Here is a 22,465-nt window from a genome sequence, read left to right as displayed (position 1 = left end):
TGTTTTACATGATTTCGCTGCCTTTTGCATAGAACTCAGGAAATTGTTTGACAGAAAGTCTCACATGTTGTCCTTGGATCATGAATTAATGACCTTGAGACAAGGGTCCCAAGATCTGTTGTCCTACATCACGACATTTAACCGTCTCATCGTGGAAACAGACTGGCCGGCCCAGAAACGGATCTCCTTGTTTTACCAAGGACTCAGGGGTGAACTAAAAGATGTCTTAGCTCAGGTGGTGCAATTACCTACTACCTGTGAGGAGTTAATAGATCTGACAGTCCAACTAGATCACCGGCTGCTGGAACGAAAGGGGGATAGAAGAGGGGGGGATTATCGATACTCTTATCCCTTATTTAAATCCCGACAGGGGGTAGAAGAAAAAGCTAAAACACCAGAAGGACCGGAACCCATGCAAATAGGGGGAATACGTGGGCCCCTCACCCGGGAAGAAAGAGACAGGAGACGGAGGCTGAAACTCTGCCTCTACTGTGGTAAAGGAGGGCATTTCATTATTGACTGTCGAGCTAGGAATTACATCCCAGGAAAAAAAAACCTTCCCCGAGGGCAGGCTGTTCTTAGTTCTAGTGAACCGGCGGAAAACTGACGGTCTTGAATCAGATAGAGATCTCTGATTCGAGACGACCTCGTGATACGGTCTCCCCTTTTGTCGCCAATACCTTACATCCTGCAGTCGCCCATATGAATGTGAATGTTGCTCTATGGGTTACCAACCAGAAACCTGTAAAGGTAGATGCATTGTTAGATTCGGGGGCGACAGGAAATTACATAGACCAGACCTATGCCTTTCGTATGGGTATCCCCTGTGAAAAGAAATCGATACCTGAAACAGTTAAAACAGTGGATGGTACAGTACTAACGTCAGGCCCAGTCACTTACCATACGTTGGCCCTATTAATGAGATTTGGTGAGGATCACTGTGAATACATCCAGTTTGACTTGATCGATGCCCCTCAGTTCCGGTTCATTCTAGGCATGCCTTGGTTGACACTACATAATCCGCTGGTGAGCTGGGCTTCCCGTACCGTGAGCATGACCTCCGAGTATTGTAAGGAACATTGTCGAGAAGGCATACATCAAGACTTTCCCCTTGTTCCTTCGATCGCGACCTTCTTAGCTAACGAATGTGTGGTAGATTCCTATTGTTGTGCCATCACTCTTCCTGAAGAATACATGTCCTTTCAAGCTTTGTTCGATAAACAGACCGCTACCCGATTACCTCCGCATCGTACATACGATTGTCGGATTGACCTCGTTCCAGGCGCGGATATCCCCTGTAGTAGGGTATATGCCCTAACTGAGAAAGAAACATTGTACCTCAAAACCTATCTCGAGGACAATATAGCGTCTGGGTTCATCAGACACTCCACCTCCCCTGCCTCGTCGCCCATGTTCTTCATACCGAAGAAGGATTGCGAGGAATTGAGACCATGTATAGACTACCGCGCCATTAACAGGGTGACCATAAAGAATCGCTATCCTCTCCCCTTAATTCCGGTGTTGATGGATCAGCTGAAAGGTGCACGCTATTTTACAAAACTTGATCTCCGCGGGGCTTATCATCTGGTCCGCGTGATGAAAGGAGACGAGTGGAAGACTGCTTTCAGAACAAAGTTCGGTCTCTACGAATACCGAGTGATGCCCTTTGGCCTCTGCAACGCCCCAGCCGCCTTCCAGTTTTTTATGGATGAAGTGTTAAGGGGGTGTTTGGAGACATTTTGTGTGGTCTATATCGACGACATTTTAATCTATTCCGTGTCTCTAGCTGATCACATCACCCATGTGAAAATCGTACTGGAAAGGCTCCAACAGAACTCCCTGTACGCCAAACTGGAGAAATGCCTTTTTCATGTCCAGCAGGTAGCCTTCTTGGGGTATGTTATTGACGCTCACGGATTTCGTATGGACATGAGTAAGGTGGATGCCATCATTACCTGGAAAACGCCACAGAACGTTAAATCTGTGCAAAGCTTTCTCGGTTTTGCCAATTACTATCGGCGTTTTATACAGGATTTCTCCAGAATCATTCATCCCATCACAGCCCTCTTGAGAAAGAATGTTCCTTTCAAATGGGGAGAGGAGGCTGAATCCTCCTTCCAACTCCTAAAAGAGAAATTCACACAAGCCCCCATCCTTCGACATCCAGACCCCAAGATTCCGTTTGTGCTGGAAACTGATGCTTCTCAGTTTGCTCTAGGGGGAGTCCTGTCTCAACGCCATCCTACCTCAGGTCAACTCCACCCGGTGGCATACTACTCTAAGAAGCTCTCCCCGTGTGAAATAAACTACACGATCACCGACAAAGAGCTTTTGGCCATCAAAAGAGCATGCGAAGAATGGAGGCATTACCTTTTGGGAGCGTTACATACTGTGGAAATCATCACAGACCACCGCAATCTGCTATTCTTAAAGACGGCGAAGGCCTTGACTCCTCGACAATTGAGGTGGACACTCTTCTTTTCAGACTTTGATTTTGTGATCAAATATAGACCGGGAACTCGTAACGGAAAAGCAGATGCGCTCTCCAGGTTGGGTGAGGAAGAAGCATCAACCTCTACGGAACCCCCTTTCATTTTAAAGGGAGCCGAACCAACGGAAAGAGCTATCGCCTTGATCACCTCTGAAGATTTTCTGGACGACGTTCGGGTTGCCCTAACGGATCAGGATATTACTGCTTGGGTACAGAAAGAGCCCGACAATCGATGTGAAAAAGATCAATTGGCCTATCATTTCCATGCCTTATATGTCCCCAACCCTGCATTGCAACGCAAAGTCCTGGAATGGTGTCACGATTCTGTTCTAGGGGGACACATGGGCATCTACAAGACAATCGCTAACGTGGAACGCTCCTTCTGGTGGCCTGGTGTCAGAATGGATACCAAGGAATACGTGAAGAACTGTGCGGTCTGTGCCCAGGGAAAAGCCAGTCACATCAAACCACCAGGACTGTTACAACCTTTACCAATTCCACCCAAACCGTGGCACACGTTGTCCATGGACTTTATCGTAGAGATGCCCCCGTGTGAGAAACAAACTGTGGTGCTGGTGGTAGTGGACCATCTTACAAAAATGGGACACTTCATTTCCTTGCCTGGACTGCCTTCCTCCAGTGAATTAGCCAAAGTCTTCCTCCAACACATTGTCCGTCCACACGGATTACCGAGGGTGGTGATCACAGATAGGGGGACACAATTCACCTCCCGTTTCTGGAAGGCTCTATGTGCCATATTACAGATCGATGCGCGACTCTCTACAAGCTATCATCCGCAAACGGATGGTAAAACGGAACGTCTGAATCAGACGTTGGAGCAATACCTGCGTTGTTTTTCGCTACAGAACGCCACAGATTGGACCATCCTCTTGTAGTTGGCAGAGTTCGCCTACAATAACGCGGTACATACCACCTTGGGATGTTCCCCATTCTTTTGCCTCTACGGATTCCATCCTAACATGTTCCCTTTTGAATGGCCTGCTGAATCCTTGGTCCCTGCCATTCATGAACACCATGCTCATCTTCGAGCTATTCTGATTGAGGCTCGGAACAATCTCGAACATGCCCAGGAAACCCAGAAAACTTACGCTGATAGGAGGCGTACTCCTGAACCTGAATATAAGGTGGGGGACAAGGTATGGCTTTCTACGCGTAATCTACATCTTAAAGGCCTTACGAAACTGAAACCGAAGTATGTGGGTCCCTATGGCATATGTGAGAGGATAAACGCTGTGGCCATGAAACTCTCATTGCCTGTATCCTGGACGATTCATCCTGTTTTTCATATGTCAATCCTGCGTCCGTGCCTTCCGAGTGTGAGATTGCCCGATCGTCCCCTTCCAGTGGAGGTTGAGGGCCACGAAGAGTATGAAGTGAGTTCTGTTCTGGACTCTCGTTTGGTCCGAGGTCGCATACAGTACCTGGTGGATTGGAAAGGGTTTGGTCCCGAGGACAGAACCTAGGATCCCTTGGACCATCTGCATTGTCCCGAGTTGGTGGAACAATTCCATGAGCGATATCCAGGGAAGCCGGGAGGTCCGCCGGGACGGCGGTCCACGAGAGGGGGGTCTGTAGCGATCGCTACCATCGACAAGGTACAAGGTAAAAGATTCCGTATATCCAGTCCGTGGCGGAAGCACTACAAGTCCCAGAAGGCCATCCGGCGCTGGGGGTTGGCTAAGTGGGAGGACATTATATAAGCTCCACCTCCGGAACACAACGGGGCTTGTCAATCGTGTTCTGTATTCGCTCATAGTGGATGAGCCTTCCCTCGCTTCGAGTAAGGATTCTGGAGGACGACGCCGATCAAAAGCCAGCGTGGTCATTGGAAATCCTATCTGCACGACGCCGATCAACAGCCAGCGTGGTCAGATATCCTGTTTTGCACGACGCCGAGCAACAGCCAGCATGGTCAGATATCCTGGTGGAGAATCTCTGTTCCACAGTCATATCCTGTCGTGCAAGTACCCAGAGGAGTGCGGGCTCGCCTCCTCTTCTTTGTGTATCTTTTCTGTTTAAAGTGGTATCTCAGCCGCCACCATTTCTTGTTTACTTTCCGGGGAAAACATTTGTGCTCGTTGTCAGTGGCTACTGACTTTATCTGATAACTGTTACACTTGTAACCACAAGGAGAAATGTGGGTCTATTAACGTGGTGTTTCCATGTTTTGATAGTTTGTAATTCAAAGGAGCATTTGAGATTACAAACTGATAGATAGCGGAGTGACGTTAACTCCTCTGTACTTCTGGTTTAACTTTTACTGTGGTTCTTTATTGAGAATTCCTTTAAGGATACATGGGGTAGAGAAACTGGTGAGTAGAGAGAACTGGGAGGGGATCCTGGGTTCCTGTAAGTCTTGCTGCAGAAATAATCCTTTGTTCTCTGTCTCCCCTTCCTGCATTGTCCCTGTACCAGTTACCTCATGGTATCAAGACCAGACGATACTTGACGTGCCATTCCCCGATGTCAATCTACCTCCCGGCCCCTATTCGTACAGGCTCAAACAGTGGGTATATTCCATTGTAGGGGTTTGTGCGGAGCGGAGTTGGAAGGACTATCGTCTATCGTCTCTGCTGGCCATCAGAGTAAGGTTAGTGGCGCTTGCGTACTCTTGCGCTACTCTCAATCCTGACACTTACCTTGTCCGCATTTCTCGCGAGAAATGCGCATGCGCGGCCACCCACGCATGTGCATTGGTTAGAAGACGGCGCCGTGAACGAGCAGAGGGAGCCCTGGGACGCCGCGGACAAGGTTAGTGTATTTTATTTATTTATCTTTGCCCATTTAATTAAATTAGCTATGTTCGTGAGGGCGGAAGGGAGGTGGGTGGCGGGCAACTTCGCTACGCCCAAGGAGTGGGCGTAGTGTTACCTGCTTCGCCTACTTTGCAAAGGGCGAAGTAGGCAACACTACGCCCACTTCGTGGGCGTAGCGAAGTTACCCGCCCAGGATTACTTTTTACCATCACGGGTATGTAGTGCGCTTTACAAATGATTAATTGATTGAAGATAAGTATAGGTGACTTCACACATGAGAAAATGTGATGTAGAAAAAAGGGACTGACTGTAAAAAGTGGCGTTTGTTTCTGTTACTCAACCTGGAAGAGAATATAACATACGTTTTGCTAATCGAAACAACGCACAAGCAGGAATAATAGCATGGTGCAAAGTGAAGTGAACAAACATTGGTGTCATGGGGTAAGATAATGTGCAAGCTACATGTAAACACATTTCACACTTTAGTTACACAATGTATACCTGTCTACTGTACTCTCATGATACTGTGAAAGTGTCCTGTGTACTAGGCAATGTATTGGAGGTAGTATAAGAAAGGGAATATAACCTGATAAGTAGTATGAAATGCTTAAAAATTATGTAAGCGGTGGAGTCAACCACTGTATTGAGAAGGTATCAGAAACTGCGAGGGGTGCATTCCAATAAAGGAAGCCAGAACACGAAACTGTATACAAAAAGAAGACAGCGGGTCAAAAACCTAACTAGGGAGCCAAGACCACATGAAGGTAAAAATGAAAATTTGTAAACTACTTGTAAGGTAACACATAGAATTTTTCGTGAAATCTAATGAAAGCAACAAGAAGAATAGCAAGAGAAAGTTAGTGAATGAGAGCAGAAGAATTGGTATAATAATGAAAAAAAGGGTGAGAATTACAGCTTCTCACCGCCTCGCCGGTGATAATTCCGACCCGGCTGGTCTGGGTTGGGAAATGGAAGAAAAGAATGTCCCTATCAATCTTATGGTTTATAAAACAGAAACTCCTGAAAGGGAAAAGGCACAAGAGATTACAGAAGCCCCTAACTGCAACTACATTAAGTGCAAAAATTAGCACCATATGGATCTTACCGGTGTGATGGAGATACTGGGACGAAAACGCCTGTGAAAAAGTTGAACGGCGGGTGCGCCGTCAAAAACTACCTATAACAGCACAGAAAGCTTGGAATTACTCGTCCATGTAAACTAGACAGGACGAGTGGCTTGAATAAATGTAGGACTTAAAAAATAGTAGCGTGTGAAAATAAAAAACTCACAATTATAAGAGATGCGAAAAGCGGATCTTACCGGGATAACGGAGATCCAAGGAGTGTAAAACTAGTGGAGCGATTGGATTGAACGGCGGATGCGCCGTTAACCGCAACCTGCAAAAGTAGGAGAGCTTAGACTTGCTTGTCCACAAAATGGCACAATGAACGGCTAAATAAGCGAGATGAATCGACATGCGGGGGAGAAGTACGGGCTTACGCAGGGCACAGGCACTGGTTCACCTCTGTTCCGGAACTGGACAGGGGGTTGAACCGGAAGTGCCTTTAAATAGTGAGTGAAGGGGTGAAACAACTAGAACTCAACCCTTGCTAAAAGAAACCTCAACAGAAAAAGTCTATTGGTACACTAACTGATATGCTCCAGTAGGGGGTGGCACTACTGCGTGTAGAAACAGTGGAACTACATGGAAAGGCAGCAGTATATAAGAAAAAGGAGGTATTACGGGGAGAGGGGAGGTATTGTGAAATTAAACCCAAGGAATTCAGAATTAAAGGAGAAAGGTCCACATAGAGAATCATTAGGGGGTGTTGCGAGACATAAAAGTGAAGAGTAGAATAGTGACACATTCCGAAAAACTGCTTCCTCAAGGAAAATGAAAAGGATATGGGATAGGGGGGACAAAGAAAACAGGGGGGGGAGTGATTAAAGTGAAGAAACAATAAAGTGCTCTGAGAGGAAACATATGGGAGGTTGCAGACAATACAAATATGCACTGGCACAGCCCCATATCTATTCCAAGGTTATGGGGTATTTCCCCTATCCTGGTTGCACCGTGTTACATGCATAGCGAACATACATAACGCAAACAGAGCAAGGCGCCACACTTCCTGGCATATCCCAAACCCTACCTCTCAGACAACTCTGTAATAAATCTGTATTTAATCTCATTTATCGACTTTTGGGTCCTCACAGTGTGGCCAAATTGGTTACACTGTAAATTGGACTTGGACGATGTTAACTCCCTTTTATTCCTTAGGTTCCTTCAAAGGTCCATTGCAAGAAACCATTGGACAATGACTCAGTGCTCTAGCAAACATCATATAAATGCGGGTTGCACTTTGGTTTTTATGTTTAAATTCCTCCTTTTAACTTCCTTTTATTTTCAATGTTGCTCTCTCACTGGTGACGTGCCTAGCCATAGCCCACCATCCAACCCGTCCTTCAACCAGGATTTGGGAAGGGGTAGGAAGGAACTGGTTGAAGGCCGGGTTGGATGGTTGGTTAGTCATAGCTAGTGGAAAGACGGAGGGAAGTGGGAGGAAGTTTAGAGTTGAGTCCAGTGAAGGGAGAGAGAGTGGGGAGTAACGTCAGGAAATTGGGAGAGGGTGAGATCTAATCGATTTGTAGAAAAAGACGTGTTCGAACGGAGGGTTTATGAAGAGAGGAGAAATATGGTAGTGGGTGTAAAAGTCGTTATGACATGGGAGTCAGGAATTGAATGACTTTGAGTTATGTATAAAACAAAGCAAAGGGAAGTGACCGAGTGCTGCCAGAAACACTAAGTGGTTGTTCGTGGAAATATTGTAAATAATGTATTGAATTATGACATTCTGTGACAGAGAAGAGAAACACAATTAAGATTATAAATATTTCTTTTGTTTAAACATGGAGGAATGTAACGATAATGTTTGTTTTATTGTCCTTTCTAGTTATCCCTGATGAAGGGCCTGAGGGGCCTGAAATGCATTGGGTTTTAATAAACTGCTATGATGAACTTGTGCTTGCGCATGTTCTTGTATAGAGGTTCGGATGGCCCATCTGGAACATGAGAAACTTGGGAAATTTCATTTCCTTGCATGTGGATTTGAACAGATTCAAATGAATTAATGACTGGATGAATTATGGATATAAAAGTGAAAAGGAAAATAATAGGTAAAAGATAATGCAGAGCCAGTTTTAACTGTGCCAGTGGTTTCAGGGTGAACGGTCGCCCCATTCAGATGTTGTTCAGTGCTCTAGCAACACATACCATTATGATTTGTATTTCACAGTATCGAGGTCAAGGTCTACATTTGTACATACATCAATTACCAAGTCACCTACCAACATATCATTAAAGTAAGCATACATGAGAAAGTATACGTTTGCTATTTTTATCTCTGTAGGTAGGTACTTACATTGCCTCTATATTGGTATCAATCTTATAGAGCAGATAGAAGTGCTGGTTAGTATTTAAACGTTGATTTTGTGAACACCTTATATCGACTCTCATATAAACGTGGGATTCCTCTTTCGGCTCTTGCCTCTTTGTGACCCAGAATAGTTCAAAATAGCCCTTTTATAAGCTAGCAGGATTTTTCCAAAATGGCCTTTGAAATTACTTAAAGGTGTTTTGTGGCTGTAAGCTTTGTGATTCTGTAAATTAGAGGCTTCACAACCTCAAAATACCTTTATACATTCTATGAACCTTGATGAAAAAGACCAAATGCACTTTGATATTGCTGTTTAGGAGGGTATCTTCCACCAACGGTGTCAGAGCACACTTAACAAAAATAGTCCTAGATCCGGATTTAGCAAGCTTTTGTAAAGTACTGTTGGAGATTGTTAGGGAAATGGTCATATTTGCTCCATCCTCTTCTATGTTCCAATGCTATGATGTAACATTCATTGTTAGAGAGGATAACTACACTTTTTAATAGAGACCCTAAGACATTTCTGAAAATGTGCACCAACTAGCTATTTTAAACCTGTTTTAGTCTCATACAAGCAGCAGGTAGTATAAAAGTATGAACACAGACTGTATCCACAGTATTTTTTGTTGTTTTAAAAAGTTCATAAATGCTGAATGAACAGATTATGAAACTGTTTACAAAAGTACAATGGAACCATGTTCTAATGACTGATGTTCCAGGATAAGCAACATCACAATAAGTCACGGGCAGAGTTACTATAACTTTAAAGGCACACTCTGATGGCATATGTTCAAGAACATTAACCTGGGCATCTCAATAAGCAGAGTCCCTGAAACTAAAGACAACAAGTCTTTGAATCGGCCCCAAAAGACAGGCCAAAATGTGCTCTCCCACTCTTAAGCAATAATGTGCGTCCATACAAAAAAAACTAAAGTACCTTCAGTTGGACTGAAAGAAAAAAAGATCTTCCACTTCCTTAAAAATATCCCTGTGTCTCCTCCCATTCGGTATTTGTCAAGGTCCCCATGTCTTTTTTGCACCTAAACTTGTAACATTATACTGTTGGTAATCAATGTTGAAATCTGCAATTTTCTTTCTTTGGTTTTGCTCTGTAGGTCCAAAAAAGCACCATGTCAGAATAACACCAGCATTCTCCAGATAAGCCTATGCCAGTGGCATCTACCTGAGCAGAAACAATTTCCCCTTCTAATGGCTGTAGTGGATCCAGATCTCACTAGCCTGTCTTCTGCATTTAAAGGATTGCACTGCTTTAAAGTAGTTGCATGGATTCAAGGCATTCTGTATCACACAGGCAGCAGGCAATGACATTGTCGTCTTTTCCTTCAAAAGTAGAAACCATCAACGAGAATCCTCAGACTACAAAACACACTAATTAACATCCATGGTTTCTAGCAATGTTTAGAAAGGTCTTGCTACTGCCTCCATGTAGAGTATGAAGCCTACATATACTGTCAAACTCTGAATCATCAATCCATGTCAAATGAGGAACCTGACAGACCATCTTGCTTCTTGGACAGCAATAAATGCTGGCTGTTCCATGACACCCTCAGAACCTTACAAAGAACCATCATACATGAACTGGCACTCTATGTGTGTGCACAAAACCTTATAGGCATAACTTAACCTATCATATCGACCTTCACATGCCTAAAAGTGAGAAAGCTATACACATGTTAGTTCCCATCAGACACTGTTGTGAAAGATGGATAGAACATCTGCACACATCACATCTAGATGGGAATCAATACTAAGATGTTTTCTAATTTAGCCACATGAATAAATATAGCATCTTGGCAGGCACTGTACCATGATTTGGTAAATAAACGCTCTTCTCATATGTTACATCAGAAGGACAAAATCAACGCTCTTAATATATATCCACAGGCTATGGAAGGTTCAGAAGGATGTTCCTGCCATTTTCTTAAAGACTATCAAGATCTGGAACACTATCTCATCCTGAATGAGGAGAATGACAGACCAAAGGACCAACTTGCATTCCAGAAACCAATAAAGCTTGGTTGCGCCCATGCTGGTCTGGACCATGCCCCATACCATCACAAACAAACTGAGAGCAAAAGGATATGTTTGAAAAAGAAAATGCATTCTTTGCCTGTTCATATTATGCTATCTATTCAGAAATGCAAAAATGTCAGATCCTCTCAGAAACTGAAGGGACTTCAGAAATAAAATCTCCTGAATACGTGTCACATGTAGACAACAACTGTATTGTGATTCATTTTAAACTAGCCTTATTAATACATGTAGCTTCTTGCCAGACACTGTATTACGATTTGCTCAATTAACAACATTCACATGTTACATTACATGAACACACTGAACTGGTATCCATCACATATCACATACTGTACTGTAAGTGAGGTTTTGACTTTATTAGGTCTCACTTATGGACAGCCATAGCTCTCTTTTGGCAATAGATTAAATGTATGAAGTATAAACCTAAAGTTCTTCCCATTGCTCATGATTCAATGACTTTCTAGTCCCAGTTCCCTTCTCCTAATTCAAAGGCTTTCCTTCTTATTCTTGTGTTTCTCCCATTCAAGGAGCATTTCGACCTCACCGTCTTTTGATTATATGAGATACATCCTTCCATTGCTGACATCAGGACTGTACAGTGCAGCACACAATGAGCTACTTTTCTGCCCTCTCAATGTCTACTCATGCTCCCCCTTGTAGAAAAGTGCAGTTTTTGAATGGTCACCCCACCCACTTTTTAGCTCTGTATGCTGTGGTAATAGATCTGAAAGTGCAACTGGGACCTGCAAACCAGACCCCAGTGCTCTTTCCCTCAAACCTAATGTGAATTGGTACACCCAATTGGGAAGATAATTTAACCCCTCCATAGTATATGGTAATATTGGTACTTGGGGCCAGTGTGTTAAAGGGGTTACCAGGGCTGCAGCACTAATTTTGACACCCAGAGTGACCTGAATAAAGGAAGTCAGGAGGTCTGCCATTACAGCCTGCACGAGTAGCTTCCCTGCTTGAGATCGACCCTGTAAACATCAGAGGTGACTCACTGCCTTAAAGTACGTAAACCACCCCTAAGGTAATCCTTCTATAGCTCATGAGGCAGGGTGCATTATATTAATGGTGTGGACATCAATGTGCAACCATACTTGTCCCTCCAGTGATCTTTCTTTTTATTTATTTATTTATTTAGAGAGTTTTATATAGCGCTACTGGACCCGGGGGGTATCAGAGCACTTTACAAGGTCGGTATACATACAAGAAATAGTTAAACGTGTGTAAAAATCATGACAGAATCAGAAAATTACATTTGCATGGATAGGAGGTAGCATATAATGACATAAGCAGCGTATACTTATTCACGGAGGGTGAGAGAGGAAGGAGAGTATAGAGAATCAGAGAGATGGGGGATGAGAAACAGGAGGAGAGGTGGTAAGAGAGGTAGGGAAAGGGGGTAGGGTGAGAGGATAGCAGGGGAGCGTTTATAGCAATTGTTTCATGGAAGTTAGGGGCCCCAATATTTGTTGAGAAGAAGTGATTTGAGCCTTTTTTTGAAGAGAGGATAGGAGGTGTTGCAGCGGAGATCTTTGGGGAGAGAGTTCCAAATCGTTAACTTTGACTGTCTACCGGGCGTCATTTTGGTGTCTAAATCTACATAAAAATCTACTTTATTTTTATAAACTGGTGTTGGATTTCTTTTGAGTCTTGTCAATTACTTATCATCCATGATGGTACTCTAAACTGCTTAACACATGTTCATATAATTAAGCCTGACTGCTTCTTGACACTCTACAGGACTTAGCTACAGATTAGTAGTGTGAATCTGAGGTCAGCTATTGGGTATTGCATTAATATTGCATGGTAAGGCTCCCCAGCCATACCACATACTATTTACACCTTGATACATCCCTCCATTCCCAGCCCGATTTCTTTTCTAAAGAATTATCCCAACCCACTGCACACTTGATCCCAGCTCACCTACTCTTCAAATGTGGCTCGTGTTGTATCCTCAAACAGGGATCTTGAAATGGTTTTTAAACTATCTTAAGGTGACTCTCATGCATGTGCAGGTGAACACATGGGTGTCAGCAATGAAGGAAAAGAAATTTGATGCCTTAAGAAAAAGGTTACATGGCATAATGTTGGTTACATTAATCGCTCACTTTCTAATCTCAGTGCCTTAATAAAAGAATAATGAATTAATGTCCTATTACTTACCGGTAACCATCATTACTCCGGGTCCCGTTGTCCTCGTCCCCTTTGTACTGAATAGTGAGATTAACCATCTCAACGACAGAAAAAAGAAAAGCAGGGATGCTGGTTCACCCCTCCCTCTCCCTATAGGGAGTACATAAAGGTACAGTACCCAGCATGCCTCCTGAACCACCAAGCCCAAGATGAGGGCCGGAAAGCCCAAGAGGGAGGGAGGGATGGTACGAAGGGGACGAGGACAGCGGGACTTGGAGTAATGAAGATTACCGGTAAGTAATAGAACATTACCCACAGGTCCCTCCTGTCCTCGTCCCCTTCGTACTGAATAGTGAGAATACCCAAGCAGCAACCGGCCATCATCAAACAACAAACCACCGGGACATAACTGTACAGCAATTCCAGCAATTTATTGCAAACAACAGCACAGTAGAAGGAAACAAGGGGAATCAGGAACACACAGCCCTAAGAACCCCCAAACCAAAGTTAGTTTCATCACCCAGAACATTCTGGATACAATAATGCCTAACAAAGGTATTAGCCGAAGCCCAAGTGGCGGCCCGACAAATCTCCGAAAGGGACACCCCATGAACCTCCGCCCAGGAAGCAGCCATCCCCCGAGTAGAACGCCCCTGAACTCCTGCTGGGGGGGGGGAGAACCTGAAAGGGAATAGGCCAGAACAATAACCTGCTTCAACCAACGCCCAATGGAAGAAGAAGAAGCACGGCAACCCCTGGAGACAGCACCAAAAGAAACAAACAGGGAGTTGTTGCGTGTTTATCTAGGTTCCTGATCGATACTGTGACCTTATGCCCCTATTCGGCTATAAATCCATTTATTCCCTATATTGGCATAACCGTTCAAGTGCGATTTTCAGAAAAGTCATCTCTGGCCTCACAAGAACAGAGTCACATTCCAGCATAGCTCTCTGCCACTTCCTTTGCGACCAATTAGTGCAATGACAGAGCAGAAGTCACTATCTGATATTCCTAGATTAACACTCCGAGTTCTTCAACAAGATAAAAACTCAGCAAACCTGGAAATCCCCGCTTGCTGTGTTTTGATTAGTAATGGAACTCTAATGAGCAACTGATAACTATCACTTCCGAGTGACATCTTTAATTGACGTCTTATGTCCAACAAACTTGCGTCAAACCCGGCACCTGTCAGGTATAAATATTACCAACGTTGCCTTAAGCAATGCGAGCTACTGTTGCTGATGCCAGCTGCCTGCAAGACTCCCTGTTGGTAAATCTAGCATTCTGTCGCTGCAGCCTGCTGTCCCTGTGGTGGTGAAGCTGCTGATACCATTATCGCTGCTAAAGCGCGAACTATGGTGCAGTACGCTTAGGAGCTGAACAGCCGTCCCTCTGCGAAGACATCCAGCAGATTCCAGCTGCCGCGGACGCTGTCCCCCCTCCTTCCTCGACGCGCTGAAGAGACCCGCTGCCTTTCTCCTGCAGAGAAATCCAGCTCCGGCGTTTCCGGTCTACCCTCGCGGGTGACTGGGATATCGAGAGTGACCCCTGAAGGAGATACCAATCCTCCATCATTCTATTCAGAGGTATGGTGTTGACTAAACCCTTAGACGGGAATTCTTGAAACAAACCTTGGCAAAACCAACTTAACTTAAAGCTACTTACTTACTCCCCTTCCACGTGTTAGGCTTAGGTCAGGCACACTGGGGTAGGCTTAGTTAGAAGCACCAGTTGAGTATGTTAGCCTAATGTATATATGACTGTATATATGTTTTATTACTTTTAAACCATTGTATGGCTAAGAAACCATATCAATGCTTTTACAGTTCTATTTCGCAATACTTATCTTACTGTACGTACTTTTTATAATAACAATTCTTGCAATTGTGGCAATACATTTCTCTTGTACGAGAAGAAAGACTGTTCAATAAATGTTAACCCTTTATTGACAAACGCCCGTCTCTCTATTCTCTACATCTCGTGAAAGTAAACTGCACTAGACTGACTGAGTGAAATACATGTCTATTGTTTCACACGACCCTAGAGATTGACTCTTGATCTGAGGAGCAAAGTTGTCATGTTGCACGGTTGTTGGAAAGCTGAATCCCTTCTTGTCTGTGCCAAGGAAGCTGATCACTTCCTATGCAGAGAAGAAAGTTTCCAGTGACCTCTGAGCTAGTTGGTAACACAACCCAATTAAGTTTAGCATAGTCAGTGGAGGCCTGGAATATCCACAGTTCCACGTCGATACTACTGTTTATGTTATTCCAATGCGCAGGGCCTAGTGGGAAACTAGGAACTACACTACATGGCGCCCCAACGTTTGGTAAGGCGATAAACTAACGCAAGACTTTTAGAGTAACTCAGTCGTGCATATTTCACACCCCTTTCTCCCGTAAATACTCCAATAGACGTCTGGAGTGGGTGAAAGGTTAAAATCCGCCCGACCTTAGTAGGAAGAGATTCCTATGTAAAGCTCTGGTTTATTCAACGTTGAAGGATACAGTGTTCCAAAATATTGTGCACCTAATCTTTGTCTCCTTGGAGACCAACTCTGCAAAGCCTGCATTTATATAAAATGACAGACAGTGAAGAAGAAAGGGAAACAGTTAGACTGGCATCCCTACTAATAGAGGAGGACTCGAGTCTCCTACAGACAGACCCGGATGCTATTATCATCCCGGTCCACTTAAGAAGATCTATAACTTTAAAACTTATAGAAAACGGACTGACACCTCAAGGTGGTACAGTAATTTTCGTGATAGAGGCTCACGAGTATCGGCAGACAGAGGTATTCTATTCATGGATAAACTTTCCAGCGGTAAACGCTAGAACAAAAGAGTTTCACTATTACAAAATAGAGAAACCTCCGGAAGAGTACGCTCCTTTCGAGGAGATTGAAATTCCACTTAAATTTCAAGAGCACCTGCTCTGGTTTAATGGCGCCCTAAAACACAATGATCACATTACCAGGCTCGGTCCACTAGGTAGACCAGGAGCCACGTGGCCGGTTGTAGCCAGCTACACACCACATCCGGACATTGTAAAAATGTCTAGAGAAGAGCTGTTAGTACAGCTAAACACATAAATAAAAATACATAGGCAATTAGTCCAATATGTAATGTGGACTGCAACAGTCCAACCAGCTGTTAATACACCACAGCTGACCCCTCATCAGGGGAACACAAATAAAATTACACCACAGAACATACAGTCATGTCTTGGTAAAACACCCGTAAAACGGGAACAAATTCCTTTCTGGTTAGCACAGAAAATCACTCAAATAGAGGCAGTATTTCCTGATATTACCCCTATTGAGAAACACAGAATCTTGACCATCTGCCTTCCTATGGGAATCGCACCACACGTGGAGGACTGTGACACTTGGGGTACAGTCTTTGCTTCCATTTACACAAAAACACACGGTGTTCCGTCTATGGCGGTAATACCAGAAGTGCTAAAACAGATGCAAAATGAATTCAGTCCAGAGCCCGCTTTAAATCTAGGTATGAAATTACTGAAAGACTTCAAGCAGGTCACGGCTATATTATTAGCCAACATAAAGGGAGAAGCAGCATCTGTGGCGATCCGCCAGAAGTTGAAGGAAACAGATATAAAAGATCCTGTTGAGCTTGCCAAAATCATAGAAAAATGCTATGAAGAATTAGGTAGAGACAGCTTGGGTGGGAAACCGGTTAAGCCCCAACTGCTCGAAAAATCCTGAAAAATTATTTATTAAAAATAATTCAAACACTCCTAAAAAGAGCTGGGATGGAAATAAACAATCCACTCCCAAGGAAAAAGTTTTCCAGTCCAGAGGAAGGTCTCCTCGACGGAGGGAAAGAACTCCGACTTGAGAACGCCAGTCTCCCCAGAGGGAGCCCTCTGAGAAAAGATATAACCTTAGAAATAGGGATAATCTGAAAAAACCTGATAGATATCAAAGTATTGATACACGTCCCTCTCGATCTCTTCCACAGAATTCGGAAAGAAGAGGACGGTCAGACCCAGGAGAGCACACCAAGTCCAAAGACAAGGAACTTGCTCAAAATAAGAAATCTCAATTTCAGAAAAAGAAGGTAGCCAGTATTAGAGTAATCAACCATGCCGAGAATACTGAGGACACAGTTGAAAAATGGGGAGTGGGCATTGACAATGTTGGACAGTGCAGCAGAAATCAGTATAGCGCGCAAGATCTTGATGAGTCATCTGGAGACAGTGGACACGAATGAATTCATTCAAGTTGAAACTGCCGACGCCAGACTTAGCGAGCCCCATAAAATATACGAAATAACATTGCGTATAAAGGGTGATAAGACTAGGAAAATGAAGGGTCTATTTTGGGATAAGCTCTCAAAAGGCTATGATATTCTGTTAGCTGAAAAAGATTGGCCCCCAGAGTTTGTCAGGGAGTGCCCTCGTGGCGAAGAAGTGATTATGCCTTCCTTCTCGAATCACATTCCGATTCACAAAAAATATACATATGCAAGGAAATGGGCAGTGGCCCAGGCACCTGCATTATATAAAAATCATGTAGGATGGGATGAGGACTCAACTCCTCACAAAATCCAATTAAAAAGTGAACCAACTGCCCAACGGCAGTATCCCATAAAGCAAGAAGCTAAAAAACAAGTCAGGGAGATCTTAGATCAACTTGAATACCAGGGGGTGATTGAAACATGCACCTCTCAAATGAACAATCCTTTGTTTCCTGTCTCCAAGCCAGACAATTCATATCGTCTAGTTTTGGACTACAGACACCTTAATACATGTTGCAAAACTTTTGCAGTACAAAACTCGCATAGTGCAGCCCTAATGAATAACATAGTTAGGAAAAAATATAAAACGACATTAGACATTTCTAATGGTTTCTTTTGTCAAAACATTGCACCAGAAAGCAGATATTTGACCGCTTTCTCTGCATTTGGGTCGCAGAAAAAATTCTGTCGACTCCCACAGGGGTTCAAGAACAGCCCAGGACTATTCTCAGCTAGGGTAACAGAGTTACTACAAATCTATGATGATGAAGCATTATCTTACGTAGATGATATTTATCTCACAGACGACGACTTGGATACTCACTTGAAAAGAGTGAACACCATTATACTTGGGTTCGCAGCATAGGGTTACAAATTCAACTTTAAAAAGTCTCGAATTGCCCATCTGACAGTACTATTTTTAGGGTACGAATTATCAAGTGAAGGGAAAAGCCTAGCGGACAACTTCTTAGAGAAGTGTGCTGTACTCCAAGCTCCAAAAACGCTGAAGAATTTACAATCCATTCTAGGTTTTCTGAATTTCGGAAGAACTTACATACTAAATTACGCAGAGAGGGTTAAACCTCTCTACGAACTAATTAAACCTGATTTTAAACAAATCAATTGGACTCAAAAACACACAGAAATTTTGAGATCACTGCAAACAGACATGTTAGCAAAAACAAAATTAGATACACGTGACAACACACGTGATCTTGTAATCCGAGTCATCCCAGGAAGATGCGGATTCACATACCTAACCTCTAATGAGGGAGAAAAGGTACCAATTTCAATTAAATCTTACTTGTACACACAAACAGAAAAAACATTCAGTCACACAGAAAGAACTGTGAAAGCAGTGCAAATCGCATTAGCAAATGAAAGAGAACTAGCACACGGCAAACGGATTAATATCCTCACAGCGGAATCCGCCTTCGAGGCGCTATTCAGCCCAGTAAACCTGCCTACAGTGTCACTGGATCCGAAATGGATACAGTGTATAGATTCTCTAGGAGCGGAAGATGTGAAATACTATTTCGCCCCGCAATTTGAAGAACTGAATGATTTAGAATATGAAGAAGAATATCCTCTGCCAATCGAAATTCTGCCTCTCCCACAATATGCCTGTATAATCTATACAGATATCTCTGTACAGCATTTCAACGTAGAGAGAAAATCCTACGATGCAGCATGTGCGATCATTAAAGGTCGTTGGCTGTGCGGTAAATTCAGACCGAAAGTAACAAAAACTGAATCTGTAAGAAACTGTTCGGTTCAGAGAACTGAAATCTGATCTTTAAAGATGGCGCTTGAAAATGCAGAACGTGAATTCCCGACACTTATAGTGTGCGATTCTCATTTTTGCGTCAACTCTTAAAATAACAAACTGCAGAGTTGGATCGAAAACGACTACAAAGATGACACAGGTGCCACAATAAAGCATAAATTGCTCTGGAACGAGGTAGCTCTTTTACACAAAGAACTACAAAAGACTCACGTGATTCACGCACAGAGTCTTCAACGTGATGGCGTTCACGTTGCAGGGAATTCATTGGCTAATACAGCCACAGCGGAAGCAACTAAACCGGCTTCCGTAGCCACAAAAAAGCGTACAGATAAATACATAGACGGGGAAACCATGCTGGCAGTAAAAACGACCGTAAAAGGCGACTGTGCAGCACTACCCGTAAACTATCCACTCAATTATGCATACATAATCGATGCAAACTCCGTTCCTTTTGCTCGAATCCCTGGAGTGGGGGACAGAGTAATTCCAAACACGAACAGGAGAATATTTTTAATAGCAGACGCACACATGGGTTTGGGTCTAAGGCACAGAGAGATCAAGGAATCACTGACTGAATTACAATCAGTATTATGGTGGCCGGGAATGAGTGTAGAACACCAAATACATGCAAACAACTGTGAAAACTGTAATAGGGATCGCAGTAGCGAACCTTGCTACCGGCTACCAGTCAGAAAGAGCGTAACGCTGCCTACACCCCATCCTGCGTCCTATTAAATAGTTAAGGCTAAACTCACTTAAAAAATGAGGCCCCCAGCGCTCGGCTGACGCTAGAACGGTTATAAAAGATTTGAGAGTCTTTATCGGCACATACGCAATTACCACGTTCCATTCTGACCAGGGTCCTGCTTTCAGCTCTCGAGCTCATAAGGAGGCCATGGCCAGCATGGGAATTGGGTTGCGGTATTCTTGTCCGTCATACCCCGGAAGGGAATAGTGTGGTAGAAAGAAAAAACCGTGACATAAAGCAATCTATTACAGCGAAGGTATTAGGTTCAGGCGCTGGGTGGGTCAAACATTTAATAAGTGTCCAGACTAGTCTTAACAACATGCCAAGAAATTCTTTAAAAGGTTTCAGCCCATACGAACTATTGTTCGGAATTAGAATGCGAGTTCAGGACCTCGATAGTCAGATGTCAGTGGTACAAGAAGAAACAACGCACTTTGATGTAAAGGATCGTTTGGCTGTTTTTACAGGAACTGAATGAAACAAGAAAATCCTTAAGCAACATAAAGTTAAAGCAACAGCCAAGTACCACTGACGAGGCACCACCAGCAACAGCCCCAGCAAGGCCTGTCTGGATTCCAAAGATTGGGGATCTAGTCAGAGAAAAGATCGCGGTAAAGAAGGAATTTGGGCCTTCTTACAGAAAAGCAGTACCTGTCTTAGCAGTCACCGGAACAAGATCAGTTGTGCTACCGCCCCTTGCTGGTAAAAAGGAGAACAGAGTCGTATCTATTGATCTGGTAAAACCACAAGCATGTGGCCTATAATCAACAGTAGGCCCAGTGGACTCCCAAGAAACAACAGAATACCCAAACTTGCAACAATCCAAGAGGTTCAAACTGAAAGACTAATCACATTCGATCAGCCTGCAGTGCACAATGAAGGACTATGCAATAATGCCATGGAACTCGTGCCTCTTGAAACACAGATTGAAACAGTTTGTCAAGAAACAACACCAGTCTACAATGATGTGGCATCAGAAAGTGCTACCGAGAGACAGATTGAAAGAACAATCCCATCAATTGACAGAACTGCCTCTGGTTATTTCATCAACTTCGACAACTTCTCTGAAGATCAAAACGACCCCGAAGTGATGCCAGAAACAAAAAAGACTTTTAAACAAAAAGCAATGGAACTCTTTCATCAACTGAAGGAAATCTACCTTATTTCCCCTTGGCTAGAGTTCTGGTTCGGTCTAGGTGTATTTTTCCTCCTGCTTTAGCTCATCATGGTACTGTGTTTGGGAAAATTCATTGAAGGAAAATATATTACAATGGACACAGCAAGTCAGAACATCAACCTAGTCCTGAAACCACACAGATCATCCCACGTGAAGAAAAGAGAACTGTCAACAGTAAACGTCACAGCAATTCCAATACCTGGTGGGGTAGTATGGGAGAAAACAGACTATGAGATATATGGTCCAGTCGAAATCCTGAAGTATCCTCATCAACTAAAGGTTTCCTTAAGTGACTTTGTGACACCTAGTACATTCTCTGATGATTGGGACTTTAACAGTATTAATGACATGATGTCTGATTTAGTAATGTCAGCTAGATTCACAGATCATGATTATTTACAAGGTTCATCTAGTTATGAGCAGCTATTCTGTTACACCCACTATGGGGATCATTACCTGCATAAATCTGCACAGCCTAGAAATGTTTTTATGTATAATCAATGGGAACATTGTTCTACACCACCTAAAAGCAGTTCTAAAGCATTTTTTGAGAAATTCAAATACTTCTCAGGGTTTAACACCAGTGATGCAGAAACGTTTTATTACAAACTGTTAGATAAAACAGGAATGAAAACAATGCTGACAAATTCTAAATTGATATATTCAGAAGCATTTTATGACAAAATGATGACATTTGGTTTTGATTATTGGAAAAATAATATTGAAACGAAAACAATTTGGGGTACAAAAGATTGGCAGGTGTAAGGCATTGAAGCACTATTTAGAACCTGCATGATACCAGAACAAATGTTGTTTTTAAATGACACAATACACCAAACATCTTGTCTTGGCCTAGCTAAGATCAAAGACCTTAAAACACCGTCTATACCAAAGCTAATACCTGAGAATGCAACCTCAGATATTGAGTTAGACGTGTCACAAATTTTACATTTCAACAGAACACATCCTGATTGGAAAAAATGGTTAATCTGGCCTACAGACACAAATAGCTGTCAAGATAGATTCCTGAATAAAACACAGGGGTTAAAAATGACCAGATTAGACTCGAGATATTCCCAGAGACAACATCCAGGGATTATAACAACATACAGTGTAGGGAAACTCTGCCTTGAATGGCTAACTTTGTCCACACTGGCTGAAATTAAGCAACACTTGTCTTTACTAAAAGATGGTGCTGATTTGCGCGATTTCATTCTTGGACCACGCAAACAGCGTCAAAAGCGTTTCCTAGCGACCAGTATCTATGCTGCTTACAACGAGGCTTGGAAAGTAAAGCAAATTGAAACTGCTGAAAAAATACGAGAAATTGATCGTATTAATTTGGAGAAATCACTTTCTGTAGTAGACAATGGGTTAATGACTCTGTCTTCCAGAATATATTCGTTGGACAATATTGTATCCTCTGCCTTTGATGTGATAGACGGAGACTTGCTAATGTTACAACATGGCCAGTCTCAATTACGCTCTATTATAGAACTAGGCTGGACGCTGCAAAATCTTCGTTCAGGCTATGTGCCTTGGCGTTTAATCAACACGACGTCATTATTTTCCAGTTTTAACCTTACTGATAAACA

This window comes from Lissotriton vulgaris, chromosome 10 (assembly GCF_964263255.1).
Source record: "Lissotriton vulgaris chromosome 10, aLisVul1.2, whole genome shotgun sequence".
Taxonomy (NCBI): Eukaryota; Metazoa; Chordata; class Amphibia; order Caudata; family Salamandridae; genus Lissotriton; species Lissotriton vulgaris.
This window is presented reverse-complemented; position numbering follows the sequence as displayed.